This window comes from Narcine bancroftii, chromosome 11 (genome assembly GCF_036971445.1).
Source record: "Narcine bancroftii isolate sNarBan1 chromosome 11, sNarBan1.hap1, whole genome shotgun sequence".
NCBI classification, from domain to species: Eukaryota; Metazoa; Chordata; class Chondrichthyes; order Torpediniformes; family Narcinidae; genus Narcine; species Narcine bancroftii.
This window is the reverse complement of record NC_091479.1, coordinates 44,493,364-44,514,606: the sequence shown is the minus strand read 5'-3', so window position 1 is coordinate 44,514,606 and position 21,243 is coordinate 44,493,364. Positions and strand designations below refer to the sequence as shown.

At 46.5% G+C, this 21,243-nt stretch overlaps 1 long non-coding RNA gene across 1 annotated transcript in view; it reads left to right on the top strand.

Moving 5' to 3' along the window:
- The first annotated feature begins 12,669 nt into the window (after window positions 1-12,669).
- Window positions 12,670-21,243, top strand: part of LOC138745740 (uncharacterized) — a 29,078-nt gene continuing 20,504 nt past the window's right edge. Inside the window, exons 1-2 of the long non-coding RNA XR_011346470.1 lie at window positions 12,670-12,988; window positions 15,301-15,396. This is a non-coding gene — a long non-coding RNA (uncharacterized lncRNA). The remainder of the gene's footprint in view (window positions 12,989-15,300; window positions 15,397-21,243) is intronic.

The window sequence follows — 21,243 nt, the reverse complement described above, 5'->3', positions numbered from 1 at the left end:
CCCTAGAGAAAACCTACAAACACACATGGAGAACATAAAAACTCCTCACAGAGAGAGTAGTATTTGAACCCCATCCCTATCACTGGCAATGCAACAGAGTTGCGATTCTGCCATCCACTGTTGAACCATGTTGGACAGGAAGAAACTCAAATCAAGGAAGTCAATAAATGGAGAGCATCAATATTTCGTGAATTGATACGGATTAGTACAGATTTTGAGAAAAGATGGATGGACAGTACTTTGCAACAACATAATGACAGTCAGTACAAAAGAAGCCACAGCGAGCTTGCATGGGAGCCAGGAAGGGAAAGTAGCCACTTCATTGAAATGGAAGCAAGAGAATAGGCTCAGGAGCCAGAACCCAAGTGAGAGAAATTCTGGTTCATGAGCAAGTCACGAAAACCCAATGATGCCTTCCAAAGTTCATTCCAAAGGCATTCATCTCAATTTATTTCTCCAGTTTGGGTATTTTAGATCATTACCATTCCGCAGTATTCTTCAACATATGTTGTTAAGAGGTGTAACAGTGCAGCTCGCAGTATTTGACCAGCAGATATAATAAGGGATCCACCCTTCCCCCTCTCCTTCATAGTGTCTATTTAACACAAACATTTTTCTCTCAATTTGCCCATAATTTGCAAAGAAATGATGATGAGATCACGAGATGAAGCAGTAGAACTTCATTCATCTTTTGATTTGATCGTCTAAACAAGTTTTAAAAAATTACAGAGAAGTGAGGGTCTGGGATGCATTGCTGGGGTGGAGGTGGGGGCTGGTACAATGAGGACATTCAAAAGACGAAGATGCATGGATGGAAATATAATAGAGAGTAATGAGTGTGAGGTAGGGAAGGGTTAGATTTGTAACGGCACTGATATACCATCGTTTACAAACAATTAAAGAGTACCCTCACTCGTTTCCTCCAGAAGACAATGGAGTCGACCTTCTTTATCCTCCTCAGGCACAACATTGCATTCTTCAACTCCCCAAACATCACCCAGCCAAACCCCTTTGACCTTCTCCTTAGCTCAGTACCACACGGTGATCCTGACCCTCTCTCTCAACTCCTCCTGCGTCCGAGATCCATCACCCATATACTGACGCTTAACGCACCTGCGCACGTGGGCTATTCCTCCAGTGCGACGATCCAATGACATCATCAGCGGCAACTGGCACCGTTCCCAAAGCAGGCAGATACATCACCGTGACAGCCCCCACCTCCAGCCTCCGCTCCATGCAAGGAGGTGACTGAATGGAACTGTCCCCAGGGTAACGGTCTGGATGGTTGACAGTTCAGCCTGATCGCGTATGATACTGCAAGACAGGAGATGCAGGGGTACAACCGGCCCTCTGGCGCACCGGCCCTCTGGCGCACCGGCCCTCTGGCGCACCGGCCCTCTGGCGCACCGGCCCTCTGGCGCACCGGCCCTCTGGCGCACCGGCCCTCTGGCGCACCGGCCCTCTGGCGCACCGGCCCTCTGGCGCACCGGCCCTCTGGCGCACCGGCCCTCTGGCGCACCGGCCCTCTGGCGCACCGGCCCTCTGGCGCACCGGCCCTCTGGCGCACCGGCCCTCTGGCGCACCGGCCCTCTGGCGCACCGGCCCTCTGGCGCACCGGCCCTCTGGCGCACCGGCCCTCTGGCGCACCGGCCCTCTGGCGCACCGGCCCTCTGGCGCACCGGCCCTCTGGCGCACCGGCCCTCTGGCGCACCGGCCCTCTGGCGCACCGGCCCTCTGGCGCACCGGCCCTCTGGCGCACCGGCCCTCTGGCGCACCGGCCCTCTGGCGCACCGGTCCTCTGGCGCACCGGTCCTCTGGCGCACCGGTCCTCTGGCCCTAATGCAGAACATGGACATTCAAAATACACAGGCTTCAACCTGTTGATGGAAACAGTGTTACCTTTTCCATTCCTGTCAATCTCAAAACACTATGGATGGTGCCATAAGACCTGGAAAGGACCATCGTAAATGGGCTAAAGTGGTTTACGAACAACATCATGCCAAAGAAACACACGAGTACAGTGTTGTAAATCATTTGGCACATCCACTGCAGATGATGCTGCCACATAGGAGAACATCAGAGTAAACTCATTTTTCCAAGAAAATCAAGATAACTGACCTGTTCATGAGCACTGTGTCTGGACTCAGATTCACAAACTCACCTGGCAAGGTCAGCATACAGTCATAGACTAGCTCTACCACTAAACATCCATGATCTGCCCTAAGAGCTGTAGTCACACAAAGGAGAACCATGGGCAAACGTTCGCTACATGTCGATGATTTGCCACCTGATGTCAATGGTGCTTTTGATCGTCAAGGAAAATGCTCAAAGAAGCTGTTGGCCCTAAAATGCTTAGCCATAATTCAGGTAGTGCCCAGAGGATCAGTGAGAGCTCGGACCAATGCTGACTCGAACTGAGACCCTCGATCTGTTGTAATAGTGCCCAGAACACCAAATGATGGAATACAATGATCCACAAAAGTCCCATCAATTGTCTCTGCAGAGATGCCGATGATAGGAATTTCATCCTTCCACCTGGTAGTCCTGTCCTCACACGTGAGCAGAAAAGTACATTGCCGAGATGGCAGAAGTGGACCTTTCAAGCCACAAGGTGCACGTGCTGGAAATGGGAATCCAAAACAACAAAATCCCCTAGCTTGAATTTCATGTGCCTGGAGACTTTAGGGCATTGACCCAGCAAGCAAGTCCTTGCCCATAATCCAACATTCTGTTTTAAATGAACCCAGGTAAGATGTTCCTTAACCAGTTTGATTGATGCTGTTCCACCAGGAATAGATAGATTGTGAAGGGAAAATCTCCTGCCTCATAGCTGCCCACACAAATAGCCTAGTCCTTCCTGTTGGGGGAAAAAAGTCAGACCAACATTTCAGCCAATTCATCCAGGGTCACATCTTGAAGATGGAGACCAGAGTTGATCTGGTTACACCGGATGAAATCGGGATCAGTGCACCGTGCATGAGCCATGGCATTGAAATTGATGTCAGTAGTTGTATGTAATGTCGCACCTGGATTGGGTACCAATTCGCTTTCTCTCAGATGTCACGTGTGTCCGATGAAAATTGAAGGATGAAGTGCAAGTGCTGAATCTCCCTTGGCAAGTAGAGATACAGTATGCATAAGAGGCTGGTGGTCTGTACAAATGGTCAAAGGATAACCTTCCAATAAAAAAGCTGAAATATTGGATTGGAAATTGGGATCCATGAGGGAATTACAAAGAAACATTTCCAAATTGTATCTTCTACTTCAAGAGGAATCTCCAAATCCAGACTTGAATAAATCATAAGAAAGATGGGAATTGGATTTGGGAACTGAAATTGACCCTTTTTGCTGGTCTGACATTTGTTGGGACAGTACTTAATGTTTTTGATAGATTAGTTAATAATAACTTATTCATCAATTATATTTAATGGCACATCAATTAATTTATTCCTAATTTTTCAAATTCATGTTTTAGATCTGAATCCCATCTTAAAATTGATTGTGGGGAAATGCAAAATTGTATTTCCTTAGCAAAGGTGATTTATAATATTAGAACTGGGTATGATACCTACTTCAAAATATGGAAACCATATTTAGATATGGGTTTGGATATCTAATGTATTCACTTCTCCACCCCACCACCACTTTTCTTTCATCTTAATGGTTGAACCTTATCATGTTGGTTTAATTCTACTATTTTATTAATATCCTGCCTTTCCTTTTGGGAGGGAATAGTAATCACAGGAGCTTTGCACCTAGATCTGTATTTTTTTCTTTTATACTTTTTTTCCTCTTCTCACTTTTATGTACAGAACAACATTTATTTTTTTATTCTATTTTGATCATTGAACGTATCATTTGGATACGATTCTATTATTATATTGAACTGTATACAAAACTATAAATATATATTTTTTAAAACAGAAATGTTTCACTGCGAGATAGATAGCTAAGAGTTCTTGCCCAAATGTACTATACTTTGCCTGAACCGGTGACCGCTTGGCTGAAAAAAAACATCAAAGGTTCCAATTGCCCACAGACTAGCTGTTCGAACACTGCTCCCACAGCACTGACAGATGCATCTGTTGTAAGAGAGAAAGGCCTTAGGCATTTGATGTACAAGCTTAGTGACATTTGCAAGAAAAGTGTTCACATCATGGAAAGCATACACAAAGTTAAGGTCTTTTTGAAGCAGACATCAGATCCTTTGAGTGGTTCAGCAAGAGGTAATAGAGATGCTGTGGCATTCACCAGGGAACAGCGATAAAAATTCCTCATACCTAAAAACCATCACAATTGGCCAACCTTAATGGGGGGAGGAAATTCTCAAAATTCACGCACTTCCCATTCATCAGGCAAAATACCATGTTGCATAACTCTACGTCCCAAAAATACAAGATCAGCAGCTCTCGGAACACTTTCCTGGGATTGATCACGATGCCACATTCCTCAAGCCTCGGAAACAATGAGATAAGGTGGCTCTTGTGCTTCTCTTCATCCACACTTACAACCAGAATCTCCTCGATCAACACAAGCACCAAAAAAAACCCAAGGCCAGTGAGTTCGTGGTCCATGAACCACTGGAATGTCTGAGCTGCATTCCATAGACCGAATGGTATTCTCAGAAACACGAACATGCCGAACGGGACCATCACTGCTGTCTTTGTGACATCCGAAGACTCAAATGGAATCTAATAGTAACCATGTACTAGATCTATTTTAGCAAATGCATATTTGCCGTGGAGGTTGGCTGAGAAGTCTTGTCAATTTGGAATATTGTATCAGTCAGGCACGGTGGAATTGTTCAGGGGACGATCATCTCTGCAAGGCCGCCAATCCCTAGTATTTTTCAGAACCATATGCAACCGTGAAGCCCAGCAGCTGTCAGATCTGTGGACGACACCCAACTCTTGCCAATCCAATCTTGCGATTTTAAGATAATCTGGGGGCATTACGACCTGCGTCTCAGACCCTGCCTTTATATGGTGGCTTATTGCATGTCTGTACACCGTTACGATGGGGTCACGAGGCGAGGAAAACACTTGCGCAAGGCTTAGAAAGGGCAGGAATCAGGTTGAAGGCTTGTCAGGCAGCAGATGGCATTGGAAGGACAACAAATGCAGCTCAGTTGCATTCAAGAGCTGCAGTCCACACAACGTTTTTTCAAATACATCACGGAAAAACGTGACAAGAAATCCACTCCCAAAATGGAATTTTCCACATTTACAACTGAAAAACCACCCAAAAAGATTGTAAGACAGAAATGAAGCACGAGTAACCTGTGGCCATGTTTGAAAAAGAGAATCATTTGTAGCTGAAAGAACACATGACATATTAGAAAGACTATGTTCCTCAGGGATTGGAGGGACCAGCACTGATCCAAAGTGACAGATAATTTTGGAATTTTAAATAGAGATGGCAAACAAATAACCTACTCCAACAATTGCCTCAAATTGTTTCCATTTTTCTCAGTTGCCTTCGATAATCTCTCTCAAATGAGAACAAGATCCCAAGACAAAAGAACAGAACCAGGCCACCAGGCCCATCGAATCTGCTCCGTAAATACACACTGAGCTACTCTACACTCAATCCAATTTCCAGCCTTTTCCGCATATCCCTTCATGCCCTCACTAACGAGATACTTGTCTATTTCTTGTTTAAATACTCCCAGTGATCTGGTATCCACTGCTGTATGAGGCAATAAGTTCCACAGCTCCATGACACTCTGGCGAAAGAAGTTCTTCCCAATCTCTGTTTTGGATGGATAACCTCTAATTTTCTTGTCCTCGACTCACCCACCAAGGGAAACATCTTACCCGCATCCACCCTAACTAAACCTTTCAAAATACAAAATGTCTCCATGAGCTTTCTTTTTTAATTTCCGATACCCCAATGAATACAATCCAAGAGCTGTCAAACACTCCTCGTACATTATATTTTGTATTCTGGGAATCATCCTGATCATTCTCCTCTGAACCCTCTCCAACAACATCACATCCTTTCTCAGATAGGGGGCCCAAAACTGCACCCAGTACTCAAAAGGAGGTCTCACCAGTGCCCCATAGAGCCTCATTAACATCTCTTTTCCCTTGTACACTATTCATCTTGAAATGAATGCCAACATAGCATTCGCTTTCTTCATTACCAATTTCACCTGGTCATTAACTTTTAGTTTTCCTTGCACAAGGACACCCAGGTCCCTTTGCACATCCAAGGTCTGAATTTTCATCCCATCCAAATAGTATGCTTCCTGTTTATTTCCACTGCCAAAATGTACAACTGTACATTTCTCGGTGTTAAATCTCATCTGCCATCATTTTGCCCAGTTTCCTAATCTGTCAATATCCTTCTGCAACTTTACGGTTTCTACATTTCCGACTCTGTCCCCTATCTTGATGACCTCCGCAAATTTGGCCACAAAACCATTTAAACCACAATTCAAATCATTAATTTCTTTTTCCTTGGAATTTATCTATCCTGCATTCCTTTTATTATTGCCACATGCCATTCTAGAATCGATCATGACTGAACCTGAACATGTTTATTGTGATAAACATCTTCTAATAAATGTTCTGGGTTTAATTTTTAAAAATGTTGTTGTGGCTCCTCTTCATCAACTGTTTGGAAGCTGAATTCACAAAATTTTCCAAATATTTTTTCAGCAATAATTCTGTGGTACAGAGGATTACTCATCTTTCCTTGAGGTTAAAAGTTGCATTTTGATTTTCTTGTCTCAACTGAACATTGTACAAGGTGAAGGCTGATTAAAATGGATTCAGTAATGATGGCCTTCAAATGTTGCATTATTGCTGTAGCTACACAGCTTGAATGATAAACTGGTGTTTCTACAGGGAATTAACTCATGGAAATGTTCTAAATACATTCATTGGAGATAGACCTTTGTGAAAAGTTTATTGCCCATCGGCAACAATCCTTGAAAAGAGATGAATCATCACCCAACAGAGCATAATCCAATCTGTCAGCACATGGTCCATACACATCACCCATTATTCCCCCTTGTTCATGTGCCCAACCAAATGCCTCTTAAATCGTGGTGATTTCACCACTATCCTGGCAGCGTGGGCCAGACCCCCACCGCACTGTGCAAAAACCTGCCTCACTTCTCTCCTTTTCCCCTCTCAGTTCAATATAGGCATCGTAGTATTTTTACATCTCCCACAGGGGAGGGGGAAGAAGAAATCTACCTTCTCCAGGACTACAATAATTGGATAAATTTCAACCAGGTCATCACTCAGCTTCCAATGTTCCAGAGGAAACTATCCAAATTTGTCCAACCTCTCCCCAGAACCAATGCTCTATCCCAAGCAACCCCCGATAAACTCTTTTTGTCATGCAGCAACTAGAAATGCAGAAAACACTTGAAATGTGGTCTAACCACGTTTATACTTCATGCCCTGCTCAATGAAGAATACTTTTTTAACACCCTACACTTTTGTTGCCACTTTCAAGGAGCTCGCGCTTGCACCCCAAGATCCCTCATTGCAACACGACTACAACTCTTCTCAAAGTGCAAGACACTTGTCCAGATTAAACTCCATCTACCATTTCTCTGCCCACATTTATAAGTCATCTGGTTTGGAAGGGAAATATGAGGGGAACTGGGTGGATCAACAGGACAGAGAGAAAACCTGGGGGGGTGTGGGCTGGTTACATGAACTTGGACAATTCCATATTCATACCATCGATTCACAAATTCAATAAGAGATGGTTCCTTTGTATTTGACCTCACCCAGACAATGGAGGAGGCAGAAGACAAAGGTCAGTGTGGGAATGGAATGGAACTTAAAACATCTTGTGACCATGAGCCAAGATGGCCATTGTGATCCAAGTGGAGGCGCTCAGCCAATCTGTCATTTACTCTGGATTGGGTTTCTTGCCACAGAGGGCGCGGACATGGTTGGAGGAGGTGAATTTGAAACTTACCCTTAATGAGAATCCCTGGATGGTGGTAACTGATGTAGATTGCAGGAGAAAATGCCCGAGGACTGGGAGGAATTAGGAATCTATAATTATTTGAAAGATCTTACTGCAAGATTCATCACCAACGAGTTGGAAAGCCGCTTCACACTATTCTCCCTTTCAGAAAGATTTAGTTAATAAACAAAACAATCTTTCAGCACAGCCAGGGACAAAAGGGCTCTTAATTTAGTCTTACTATCAACAGACTTTGAAGTTACCCACCGTAAATGACTCAAAATTCAATTCTAGATTCTCTTCTGGTGGAAGTATAAGAGCCAGTGGCTTGCTAAATCAGATGAGCCTTATTCTGAGTTTCCATTTTGACTTTCACACCATCAAATGCAAGCCCCAGTTTTTGATCCCCAAGTATTTTCTATCCTTACCCACTTTGCAACCACACCTACCTGAAATTGGAACAAACAACAGCTAATTTTAACATGTATAAATCATATACAAAATAATTTACCCACATTTTCACATCACTGTCGCCACCAAGTGATAACTTGTGCCCGTCAGGAAACTGGACCAGCCACTAAAGGGTGCTATTTACCTTGGTGTTACTGACTCTTTTCCAGTGTTAATTTTAGACATAATGACATATTCAACATGCACAATATTTCTTTTCTTACTGACGAGATCTAGAAAGCATTGTGTAAAAAAGAGAAAAGCTCGTCAACCAGGAGATACAAACTCCTGACTGCAATGTTGCTGTGCACATTTGCTACATTATTGAAGTCTCACAGTACTTACAACAGATATTCAAAGTCAAGCAATAACAGAAATAACAGAATATTACGGCACGGTACAAGCCCTTTGACCCACGATGTGTTGATCTTGATATTTCTAACAAAAAAATAATACCCTGTAGCGGCTACTGCGGTAGATGCTACTAAACAAAGGCAAACACATACAAAGGTAGTCAACTCAAGACTGGTTTATTGCAGACATACACAGACCTTTTATTCCCTGCCTGTCAATGAGAATATTAGTGAACACCTTCCGGTCCACAGGACCAGCAGGTTAAAGCTACGAGCCATTAGTGCCCCATGCCTTTAGGCAGGGGCTTCATCTGATCCACTCACTGCACTTTGGTACCCAGCACTGTTAGCCCGCGACGTGTCAGGTAAGTCTGTGAACTGATGGTGGTGGTTTGTAATACTGCGCTGTGCATCCGCTACAACCCTGTTTTTCATTCACCCATATAAGCCTGTCTAAGAGTCTCTTAAATGCTCCTTACGTGATATTGTAATGGATAAATATATTTGGAGAATTTGGTAATATTTGGGATTTTGGTAAGATTTAGAGTAGGCAAAGGAGGAAAAACCCAACACCCAACCCCAACCAACCAATTTTCCCCTGCAACTGCTGCAACCGTGTCTGCCTGTCCCGCATCGGACTTGTCAGCCACAAACGAGCCTGCAGCTGACGTGGACTTTTTACCCCCTCCATAAATCTTCGTCCGCGAAGCCAAGCCAAAGAAGAAAAAAAAGAAGAGTAGGTTACATACATACACACACATACATTTTAAAACATCTTATTTGAAAGACTGAAGAAATATTGAAGGTCTCTGGAGAATGTTATGCACATTCACAAGTAGGTGTTAATCGAACTGATGTCATAAAATGAATGACCATTGTTTGGAAATGGAGCCAGGATGGCTACAAGTACCTTTCTGCAGGCTGCTTACAGGAAAGTCACTCCTAGGTTTTGTTTATCTAACACTAGGTTAAGCAGAAGAAAGAACTCCTGTTGTTTGGAATAAGAGGAATGGAACTCTATAGTAGCTTGCAGAAATAAGTTACCGTCTGGAAAACCCTAACGGGGCAAAGTTCATCAGTGAGACATTGAGGTGACTAATGGTGGTACCTCAGTTGTGGAAATCCTGGAACAACACATCTCTCTAAAAACCCTACAAGAACTATCCTGAGCGGTAAACATTTACCTTTCGAGCACCAAATCCTGTTGAAATTTATACACATTCCATTCTGTGCACAGCGGAATTGCCTGCATCCAGAGAACTTGGAAGAAAGAGAAGTAAGATTGAACTGTGAACCAAATCACTTTTCTTAAATTTAAACACATTACAAATATGTGCACTTAGAATTAAAAAGGGGTTAATTTGGGTTTGTTAAGTATAGAGTTAGGTTAAAGTTTAATTCTATTTTCATGATTAAATTTGATTAAAAATAACTTCTCTTTTAAAAACCACTTGTCTTGCTGCTGGGTTTTGGGATCCTTTGGGCTCTTAACAATATCTGCTTGGATAATGACATTGGGCCTGTTCAAAGTAGGAAATGGCTTCTACCAGCAGGAATTTCTATTTGATAAAAAAATATTGATAGGTGGCTGGCCACATACTTTTCCTAAAAATTAATACCCTCTCCCTCCCTAAACCACATTCAGCCCCGTGACATCTTTCTACGTTGCGTTACTGGGACCACCAAAGACCTGACCCATTTCCCATCTCTCCTTGCAATGCCAATAATGGCAGCTGCCATTAAGAACTGACAAATCACATTTTAATTCAGCAAGCAAGATGAAAATCATCCTGACATACTGCTTAAAAAGAAGGGTCAACAAACCTTCCTAATTTTGTCACTTCATTTTTATTTTGCTTCCCATGGGGCATTAGCAAAAACTGTCCTATCCATTGGCTCACCAAATTATGAGTAAAATCATGATCCCTGTTCATGAAAACCCATAATTTTCAATGTTACACAGATAAACTAGGAAGAATTCTGTAATAAAAGTGAATAAAACATTGAAAGAATTTCCCCCTTATCAACGCTGAGATTGTAGCGCACCAGGCAACTGGGCAAGCAAAAAAGGCCAAATCACTGAAACACTTGGACAGTCCAAGATGGCACAGAGTCCCCTTTACCACTGAGCAGGAGCGTGGGCCTTGCACCATGTGCGGGCTGAGATGCCCTTCACTTCCGCGTAGCGGCCAGCCAGCTGGAGAGTGATGCTGGAAATCAGGGGTACGTCACCAGAAGTGGGTGGGCCAGTGAGCACATGTGGGGAATTTAAACCAGAAAAGCCAGTCTTTGTTTTACACTCACCTTGGTTGGATGTCTCTTTATTTGGTAGCGCTGCCGCAGCGGATGCTACAAATGGAAAACTTCTTACTTGCTGCAACCAAACAGGTCTGCAAGATACACCAACCTAAATAGAAAACATGACCAGAAATCTCAGAGATCATAAATTCAAAAGGATTGGTGAAATCTTTACACTGTATTTTTAACACCAAAGTCCCTATATTTTTAAGGCATTCGATCAAGTAACTGGGAAACATTACATTTTAAACACATGGTACATCAGGATCAGAAGGATTGGAGCATTATTGTTCAAGTAACACAACTTTAAAAAAATAACATCTAACTTTATGAAGAATGTGATACAACAACAGGAAAAACGGATGGAATCAGACACATTCTATGAGCATTGGGAAGCAAAAAATGGATTGGTTTTCCATCCCTTCCTCAGCGACCCAATGACCCCGACAGGTCCTCCCCGACCTGCGACCATAGTGTAGTCCAAAGGATCAATCAGACCCCACAATGGTCGCAAGTCGGCGTTTTGCCCCCGTGCGAGGAGCCCTGAAGTCTTGTAGGAGTTTATAAATAGTTATTATTTTAATTAAAGGAGTTTAGTCCAAAGGTCCCACAAAGGTCGAGTCGGGGGGGAGGGTGGGTCCACGATGGTCGCAAGTCGGGGTATTGCCCCCGAGCGAGGAGACCTGAAGTCTTAGAGCCTATTTTTAAAATCAAATGATTTGACAAACGAGAACAGTCACAGGATTGACTTTGTGACTCAGGGTCCATTAGCTGGGGGCAGCCATCTTAATTTCTGTGCGCATGCGCCAGTCGTCAGTTGCCGCTAGCGCAAAGGGTTCGTTTCGTCGCCCTCAATCGGCACATGCGTATCTGCAACATATGCGCGAACTCACCACGCATGCGCAAACCAGACTTGCCAATCACCTGACCCCGCCCCTTCCCGCTGCAAGTAACCCCGCGGCCTCCAGCCTCGCCCTGTCGGCGGCATCAGGCCTCGCACCGACGCCTCGGCTCCACCCAAACACCCCGCCGGTACCGGCCGCTCCCGGGTGGGGCCCGGTGGGCTGCGGGTCGTCCGCTTTCCCTGGACCGCGCGGCTGTGGAAGGTTCCGGCGCCTCCCATTCGCGCCCGAGGCGACACGACGGACCCCGAGCAGACGCCGCCGCAAATGTCCCGCCTCCTCACAGCAAGAGCCAATCAACCCGCGAACCCGCCCATCAATCCAACCCGACTTCAGCTTCCAATCAAATAGCGGCCTCACCGAATCGACCCGTTGCCTCGCGTAACTGAAGCAACCAATCAGCGAGCGAGCGAGCGAATACACAGGTGAACCCAATCAGCATCAGAAGACAAATCAAGCAGTCGAAGGATCAGAAGACCCTTCGGCCCTTCCACTTTTTACTAATCCAACAACAATCAAATCCTTGGGAAACACAGGATCACTTTGTCTTGGCTCCAGGATTCCTCTGATCTCAAGCAATACATTGTACCCCAACTGCAAGGGAGACTATTTATTCTCAATCTTTCCTTCATATTTATTACCGCTTCCAATTTAATGTCTGCTACTTTTTTCAAAGTATCTACATCTAAGTTCAATGCATATGATCCCTCTACGAGTGGGTACGGCAATAAACTCATCACAAGTCCATGGATCCCAATTTCAAATGCACCTTCAAAAGCGGAGAGAATTCCAAGGATATTACATTTTCATTGAAGACATATCTTAAAGTCTAAGCAGCTGATCGGGTATTGGTAAATTGTGACACTTGGTGTTCGGCTCCTTTGCATTATCCTCTCTCGATCCGTGCTGCTGTGTCCTCTCATAATGTTGTAAGGTCATCTCCCTTTTTACCAACGACCAAGAGATCCACATTCAAACTTTCCTTCTATCACCTGCTTAAAACACCCCAGAAACAAATCTGACGATTTTTGTGCACTTCTCATGCTTCAGGTAAGGAAACTGTACACGTGACTCCCGATGTAAGATGAGCAAGACCATTCGATGTGAACTTGGAGCGTGCGCGCTACTGTGATGGGTGTAAAGGCGGACACACGCCCAAAAAAATCAAAGTCAAAGACTCCTTTATTACACTCGCAGCTCTGCTTCTATTCTCTCCCTGCTGCTATCGACTGGAGTGATGTCACATCCATGCCGGCCTCCAATTGTTCGGTGTTCCCTTCTTTGTCGATTCCTGCCGTGCGCGTTGTCCCCTGGTATGAAAGTTGTTGGTCCCCGTGGACTCTGAACAGTTGCCACATTCGTCGGCCATCTTGTGTACAGGGTGGCATCCCAGTTAGCATGATGCCCCACCTCCCTAGAACCAGCGCTGTTCGCTGCTTTCGGTCGCCTATATCTGGGTCGTGGGGGGTGAATTTGCTAATGTCCAGATGTGCTGGTTTGAGGTGGTCAATGGTGAAAGTCTCTTCCTTCGCACCGATATCCAGCACGCTCACCATGATGTGTGGAATGAATGATACACACCCGTGAAGTCGAAGTCGAAGACTGGTTCATTGAACTGGCAGCTCTGCTTATATACTCTCCCGCTAGTGATGACAGGTCTTTCGAGACGGCAAAGCCAGCCTCGGATTGGTGGGTGTTCTCGCCATTGCTCATTGCTTCCCACTGTGTGGGATGTCACCTGGGACGAAGATGATTGGTTGCCGCAGGATCTGTGTAGTCACCGCGTTCGTCATCCATCTTGTGTACTGGCTTTCGTCCTGGTGAGCAGGCCGCCTCAACCATATATTGTGGAAGAATATGGACCCCATATTTAGAAAGGGTGGCTCTAACATTCCCTTTCTCCTTAAGGCCTCAGTTTTTGAAAAGGAACGTTAAAGTAATTGGTTCTCCTGTTGGGGGTCCCTTGTCCTCATTTTTCTTCTTTTTCTTTTAGCAAGGGGATGGAGGGCAGATGGGGTGGTTTAATGGGGGGGGGGAATTTCTTTATTCCTTCTTTTAACTATGACAAGTGTATTTATATTTGATTTGTGTTATTATTAATTGTGTGAATTCTTTGTGGATTTTATTTATAATTAATATTTTTAAAAAATGATCAGAGGTCAATCCACAGGACGTAAAGTGGCCTAGAGCAACACTGGGGACACCCTCCTGCTCCCCACCACCACAAATATCAATGTGATCCACTATGATCATTGACAAAATCATCGAGGACCCCTTCACCCGGCCAACAGCATCATCCAGCTATTCCCGTCGGGAAAGAGATCCAGGAATTTCAGAGCCAGTACCTCCAGGCCCAGGAACAGCCTCTTCCTCCAGGCAGGGAGAACGTGGAACGATTGATGAGCTGCTCATACAAATACTCCTCCACTCTGCTATTTACTCAACAATATCGAGTAATTTTTCTGGTCGTGCTGCACATGTATCATTTGTCTGTTGTGTGAGGGCTTGGTTGTGTGTTTGCGTATGTTTATCCCAAGAACTCTGTTTTATCAGGTCGTACTTGTGCTATCCAAGGGTAATAAATTTGATCTTGTACTCTGGAGCGGGTGCAGAATAGATTTCCTGGATCGGAGAATGTATCTCATGAAGCAAAGTTGACTGAGTAGGGCTTTTCTCTTCCCCTCCCCCAACCCCGCAAACTTGACTTTATTTACAAATATTTTCCAAAGAGGAAGACCGTTCCGTCTTTTCTCCTCCTCCTGTTGTATCCAGATATTCCCTTCACTACACATTGCTGCATACGTCTCTGTTTACCTTCATTGCCACCACTTTGATACCGTGTGGTTACTGCCCCCCTCTGCTGTTGGAGGAGTTCCCCTTGCTCTCAGCCTCTCAGTGCATGGTTATGGAAGGATTATGATCCATCCCCTTAGTGCCTTCGTGCTGGCTACGCCAAGCCTCCGTGCATCCCTCAGCATGTACCCCTGCAGCCTGGAATGTGCCAGTCGGCAGCGGTCCCTCCCCGACATATCCGCTTGCTGAAAGACTGACAGGACACGTTTAACATAGAACATGAGAGCACAGTACAAGCACTTCAGCCCGCGATGTTGTGCCGACCGATGTATTCATACCAAAATAAAAGTAACTAACCCCTTCCTCCCTCATAACCCTCCATTTTTCTTCCATCCACGTGACTCAGAGCCTCTTAAATACCCCTAAGGTTTCAGCCTTCACCACCACCCCAGTTCTAGGGCTCGTCCCATGTCCATGACCTGGTACACATACACTGCATTCCCTCCCCTTGTCACCCTCCTGCTCCCCCCACCCTGAGCCAGTAGTGAAGGTGGTTTCTGTCCCAACAGGTGTTGCGGAGCTCATCCAGGGAGCAGATCTGGGAGATGAACCTAAACTGCAACGAATTCAGCTTCCCGCAGATCAAAGCACATCCATGGGCCAAGGTGAGTGACCGGAGGTGAACCAGAGCTCCAGGGGTGGTTTTGTCCTCTGGGTCCTTCCCTAATACTGTCCCCTGTCACCCACCTGGCCCTTCCCCAAAGCCCTCATCTCCCACCAGGCCTGTCCCCAAACCCCTCCCCCTGCTGAGATCATCCCCAAAATACTGTCAGGCCTGTCAACAAAGCCTCTATTCCCCACTGGGCCCATCCCCAATGCTCCACCCATTGCTTGGACCGTCTCCAGAGCTCCTGTCTCCCACCAGGGCTTTCAACAAGCCCCTGTCCCACAACATGACCAGCCAAAAGTCCCTGTCCCCGTCCCCCACGCCAATTCGCCTGTATCCAGGTCTGTCCTCCCACCAGACCAGTTCCCTCACTGGGACCCTCTCCAATCGATTACCCATCACAACTACCCCACCAAAGTTCTTTAACCTTCCCCTTCCCCCACCCACAGGCCTTGGTATCTGAGCTGCTCCTAGGACCCCTAGACAGTAGAGATGTGGGGAGGGCAGTGGTCCATCTCCTTCCCGTTGACAGTGTCCCATACCTTCACAAAACTAGGGAATCCCCTGACCCTTGGCACACAGATATCTATCCCATCTGAGCCAGTCTTCTCTCTCTCTCTCTCCCCCACCCACCATCCTGGAGAATGTGACCCAGTTCAGCTAGCTGCTACAGTACACACTGCCCTTCACCTCTTCCCCAGGACTCCTGCTCCCACTTGTCCTTCAACGAGCTGTGTGCCCACAGCCAGGAGCTTCCCCCTCCTAGTTACCCTTGGCCCTGTGGGTGAGTGGGTGGGACATGACAAGGGTTTGTAGGTGGTGGAATTGGGGTAAGAAAGTTTGGGTGAGACCTGGGAAAGAGAACGGTGATCATCCGGCCGGTGTGAGGCATTGAAGACGGAGTCAATGGGCAGTCCCCTGCTGGGTCCCTCCCCCAGCATGTCTATCTCCAAAACTGACCCCGCCAGGTCCATCCTCAATATCATCCCCTGCCGGGTCCATCCACAATCCCGTCCCCTGCTGGGTCCAACCCCAAAACCGTCCCCCGCTGAATCTGTCCCCAATACCGTCCCCCGCCGGGTCCATCCCCAATTCTGTGCACGCCGGGTCCATCCAAAATCCCGTCTCCCTCCGAGTCCATCCCCAATCCCACCCCCCGCTGGGTCCATCCCCAATCTTGTCCCCCACTGGGTCCAACCCCAATACCATCCCCCACCTGATCCATCCCAATACCATCCCCCACCGGATCCATTCCCAAACGCATCCCCGCCGGGTCCATCAACATCCCATCTCCTGCTGAGCCAATCCCCAATGCCATTCCCAACTTGGTCTGTCACTAATTCTTTTGCCCGACAGGTCCTCCCACAAACCCACTGGTCTCTCCCCAAAGCCCCTGACCCCCACCAGGTCCATTTCCAAAGCCATTGTCCCCCACCGGCTGGACCCCAAAACTCCTGCCTCCCCACGGGATCTGTCCTGAAGCCCCAGCCCTCATGTGTGTCATGTCTGTCCTCCCACTGGACCGATCCTCTCGATCACCATTCAGAACTACCCCACCCCAATTCCCGAACCTCCCCCTTCCCCCACTGACAGGCCTTGGAACCTGAGCTGCTCCTGGGATCCCCAGATGGTGGAGATGTGGGGAGGGCAGTGGTCCAGTCTCCTTGCCGGTGGCAGTGTCCCAGACCTTCACCGAGCTGGGGAATTCCCTGACCCTTGGCACCGGGACATCTGTCCCATCTGAGCCAGTTCTCTCTCTCCCCCCCACCCTGGAGGCTGTGACCCTGTGTAGCTGGCTGCTACAGTACACACTGCCCTTCACCCCTTGCCCCAGGACTCCTGCTCTCACTTGTCCTTCGACAAGCTTTGTGACTACAGGCTGGACCTTCCCCCACCTTGCTACCCTTGGCCCTGTGGGCGAGTGGGTGGGCCATGACGAGGGGGTTGTAGGTGGTGGAATTGGGTAAGAAAATTTGGGTGAGAGCCAGGAGAGACTGGTGATCATCTGGCCAGGGAGAGGCATTAGGGACAGAGTCACTGGGCAGGGGTCAGAGTCTCAGGGAAACAAGGGCACTGGAATTGGAAGCAATCACAGCTCATGGAAAGTAGGAGGAAGAACCCTGGGAATAATTGAGAGTGGCGAGGTTAGTGCCACAGTTAGAAAAACGCTGATAAGGGGCCAGCGAGCCGGGTTCAAATTTGACACTGTCTCTGGGGAGTTGTACATTCTTCCTGTGTCTGCGTGCATTTCCACCAGTTGCTCCTGGTCCTTCCACCATTTAAAACGGGGTTTGTAGGTCATTGGTGTAATTGAGTGGTTGTGGCTCAGAGGCTGAAAGGGCCTGTTCCCGGGCTGCATGTGTCAATCTTAAATCTCCATCTAAAATGATAGTCCTGCCTGTCATGAATTATTTAAGGATTCAACTCAAAAGTGTGGACAAGATAGACAACTCCGAAACCATCCTTTTGGCCCTTCTTTTCTAATGGCCAAGCTGCTTGCAAACAGTCCATATCCCTCTCATCCTTTTCATTCCACGGACCCATTCAACTCGCATTGCATTGTCAATTTCATGGCCTGTTGGAAGAAGTTATTTCCCTGTCTGGCAGCCTGATTTTGTTCCTCCATATCTCCTTCCTGATGGTAGTGGGTCAAAGATGCTGTGTGCTGGATGTCTGCGGGTCTATTTACAGGCCCCATCCCTGGACAATCAGAGGCCCCTTGTCTCGAAGTCCCATCCATGTGGCCCCTCACTCATCAATCCCTCGTCGGTACACAACTATCCCCTCCTACCTACCTCTACCAGCCCTTAGTATCCTCATGACAGTTCCAGGCACCTGTTATGTCGACCCTTGATGACCTGCGCCAGCTCTAATTTGGACCCTGGCCTCACCTAAACCATTGGAATAACCTGCGCCTTCTACCCTTGAGAGCCTGAGGGAATCTGCACCCTCAGCAGTGTCCTGCTGGTGCACCATCGAATGCCCTCCATCCCCTTCCACGGGTTCCCTGCTGTTATCATGCTCCTGGATGGACCCCACCCTGGAAAAACTACCCATATTTTCACTGATCCCTCTGTACCTCTACATTCCGTCCAGGGGTCAGGGTTGTGCTGTGGGACTGGTGGAGAATAAAACAACAATATCAGGAGACACTGAGCAGTGTAGAGACCCCCAGATCTCCAAGAAGGGGACAGTGCAGAGACCCCCAGCTCCAGGAGACAGGGAGCAGCACAGAGACCCCCCAGTTCTGGGAGACCGGCTGAGTTGTACACAAGTCTGTAAGTGGCTGGACCAGGAAGTATACAAATCTATGTTCCAGGGTAAACTGGAACAAAAGCGAGGAATGCACTTTGGTAAATCAGTCCGCTGTCCTCTTCACAGTCAGATCTGACTACCTGAAGGTGTCAGGGAACTGGCTTGGAGAGGCCGAGGCATGCAACAAAAAAATGGTCAGAGCCGATTGTAAAAGTCCACCAGAAACTGGGTCTGTGGGAATGACATTCCCTCTCAGTAATGGGGAAGAACCTGGTCATCAGGTGCAAGGTGCTCTCGGTACTGCTGCGTGTGATGCAGGCGTGGCCCATCCCACACACCTCTGCCCTGGCTATTACCAGAGCAGTTTCCCTCTTCATGTGGGGGTCCAAAATGGATGGAGTGGGAAGGAGGTCCATGTACATCACCAGACTATGGTGTTATGAGCCCAAAGGATCCCAAAACCCAGCAGCAATAGACATTCACCAGGACGTCGTTATTTAAAAATAAGTTGTTTTATTTATCTTTTAAAATGAAAACAGAATCAAACTTTAACTTATCTCTATTAACTTAACTAACCTTAATCCCCTTCTAAGTCTAAGTGCACGTGTATGATGTGTGTGTAAATTTAAGAAAAGTTATTTGGTTCACAGTTCAATCTCACTTCTCATTCTTCTAAGTTCATTGGTTGGAGTCAATTCTGATACTGTGCACAGAATTGAACATGTATAAAGTTCATCAGGCTTTGCCACTTAGGAAAGTTCTGTAGGGTTTGCAGAGAGAGGTTTGTTGTTCCAGGATTTTCACAACTGAGCTACCACCATTAGTTACCTCAATGTGTCGCTGATAAAACTTGGCCCATCAGGGTTCTCCAGATGATAACTTCTTTCTTTCAGGCTAGCACTGTGGTCCTTCCTGTTTCACTTATTCCGAGAGTAACATCAGGCAGCTAGCACTTCCAGCGAGCACCTAGGATTAGGTGGAGGTTAAACATGTGGCTCAAGGGGTGGAGTCAGAGACTGGGTTTCAATTCTTGGACAACTGGGACCTTTTTTGGGGAAGCTGGGACCTATACCATAATGATGGGTGACATCTTAATCTTAGAGGGACCAGTCTCCTGGTGGGAGCATTTGCTAGGGCTGTCAGGAGGAGTTTAAACTAGTATGGTTGGGGACAGGGTTTCAAGTTAGGCAGGACGGGAGGGTGAGGGTTAGTAGGATAAGGAAAGAGACAAGTTTAGATAATTTGAGCGAGGAAAAGCAGGAAGTAGTAAACAGATACTGCAGTGAAAATTGTGAGAATGGTAGATAGGAGGATATGCAGAAGGTAGGATGTAGGAGATCCCTGAGTTGTATTTATTTTAATGCGAGGATTAATGTGGATTGACATGTGGCATTATGATGTGTGGCCATTAGCGAGACATGGTTGAAAGAAGGTTGTGACTGGCAGTTGAATGTTCCACGATTTTGCTGCTTCAGATGTGACAGAGTTGGTGGATTAAGAGGGGGAGGTGTGGCATTACATGTCAGGGAGGATATTACAGCAGTGCTGAGGCAAGATAGACTGGAGGGCTCGTCAAGAGAGGCAGAAAAATAAGAAGGGTGAGGTTATTATTATGGGGGTATATTATAAGCCTCCAAATGGGGAAAGGAAACGAGGAGAGCAAATGTGCAAGGAAATAGGTGGGATATGCAGGTGAAATAGGGTGGTGTTGGTTGGGGATTTCAATTTTCCAAATATTGATTGGGAAATGCAGTCAGTGAAAGGGCAGGATGGCTTAGTATTTATGCATTGTGTTCAGGATTGCTTTTTGCAGCAATATGTTGAGATGCTAACTAGAGTGGGAGCAGCGTTTGATCTGTTGTTTGGGAATGCAATGGGGCAGGTGACAGAGGTGAGCGTTAGGGAGAACTTCGGATCCAGTGATCATTTTGACATACTCTTAAGAACTTGAAGAGGGAAATTAGAAAGGGAAAAAGAAGGGAAGAGGTGTCCATAGCTAATAAGGCGAAGGTGAATCCTCAGGGTTTGTTCAGATATGTGAACAGTAAACGGAGGGTTAAACATAGAATAGGTCGACTGGATGATGGGACCGGAAACTATGTCAGGAACCGTATGAGATGGAGAAATATTGAACAATTTGTTCTCGTCTGTATTCACGAGGGAAACGGACATTGGGCAATACAAGATAAGAGAGGCAAAGGGGTTAGTTATGGAAAGGATAAGGATTAGTAAAGTGAGAGGTTTGGAGCTTCTTGGGTCAATTAAGCTGGATAAGTCTCCTGGTGCTGATGGGATTTTTCCCAGGACTTTAAGGGAGGTCAGGGAACAAATAGCGGGGGCACTGACAGCAATTTTTCAAAGATCACTGGAGGAGGGTGTGGTGCCGTGGGATTGGAGGGTTGCAAATATAGTTCTATTGTTCAAAAAAGGCAGTAGGTGGAGTCCAAGTAATTATCGGCCAGTAAGTTTGACTTCCGAGTGGGGAAGATTATGGATGGTATACTTCGAGATAGTATGTACAAATATCTGGATAGGCAGGGATAGATCAGGGGCACCCAGCATGGGTTTTTGAAAGAAAAGTCATGTTTGA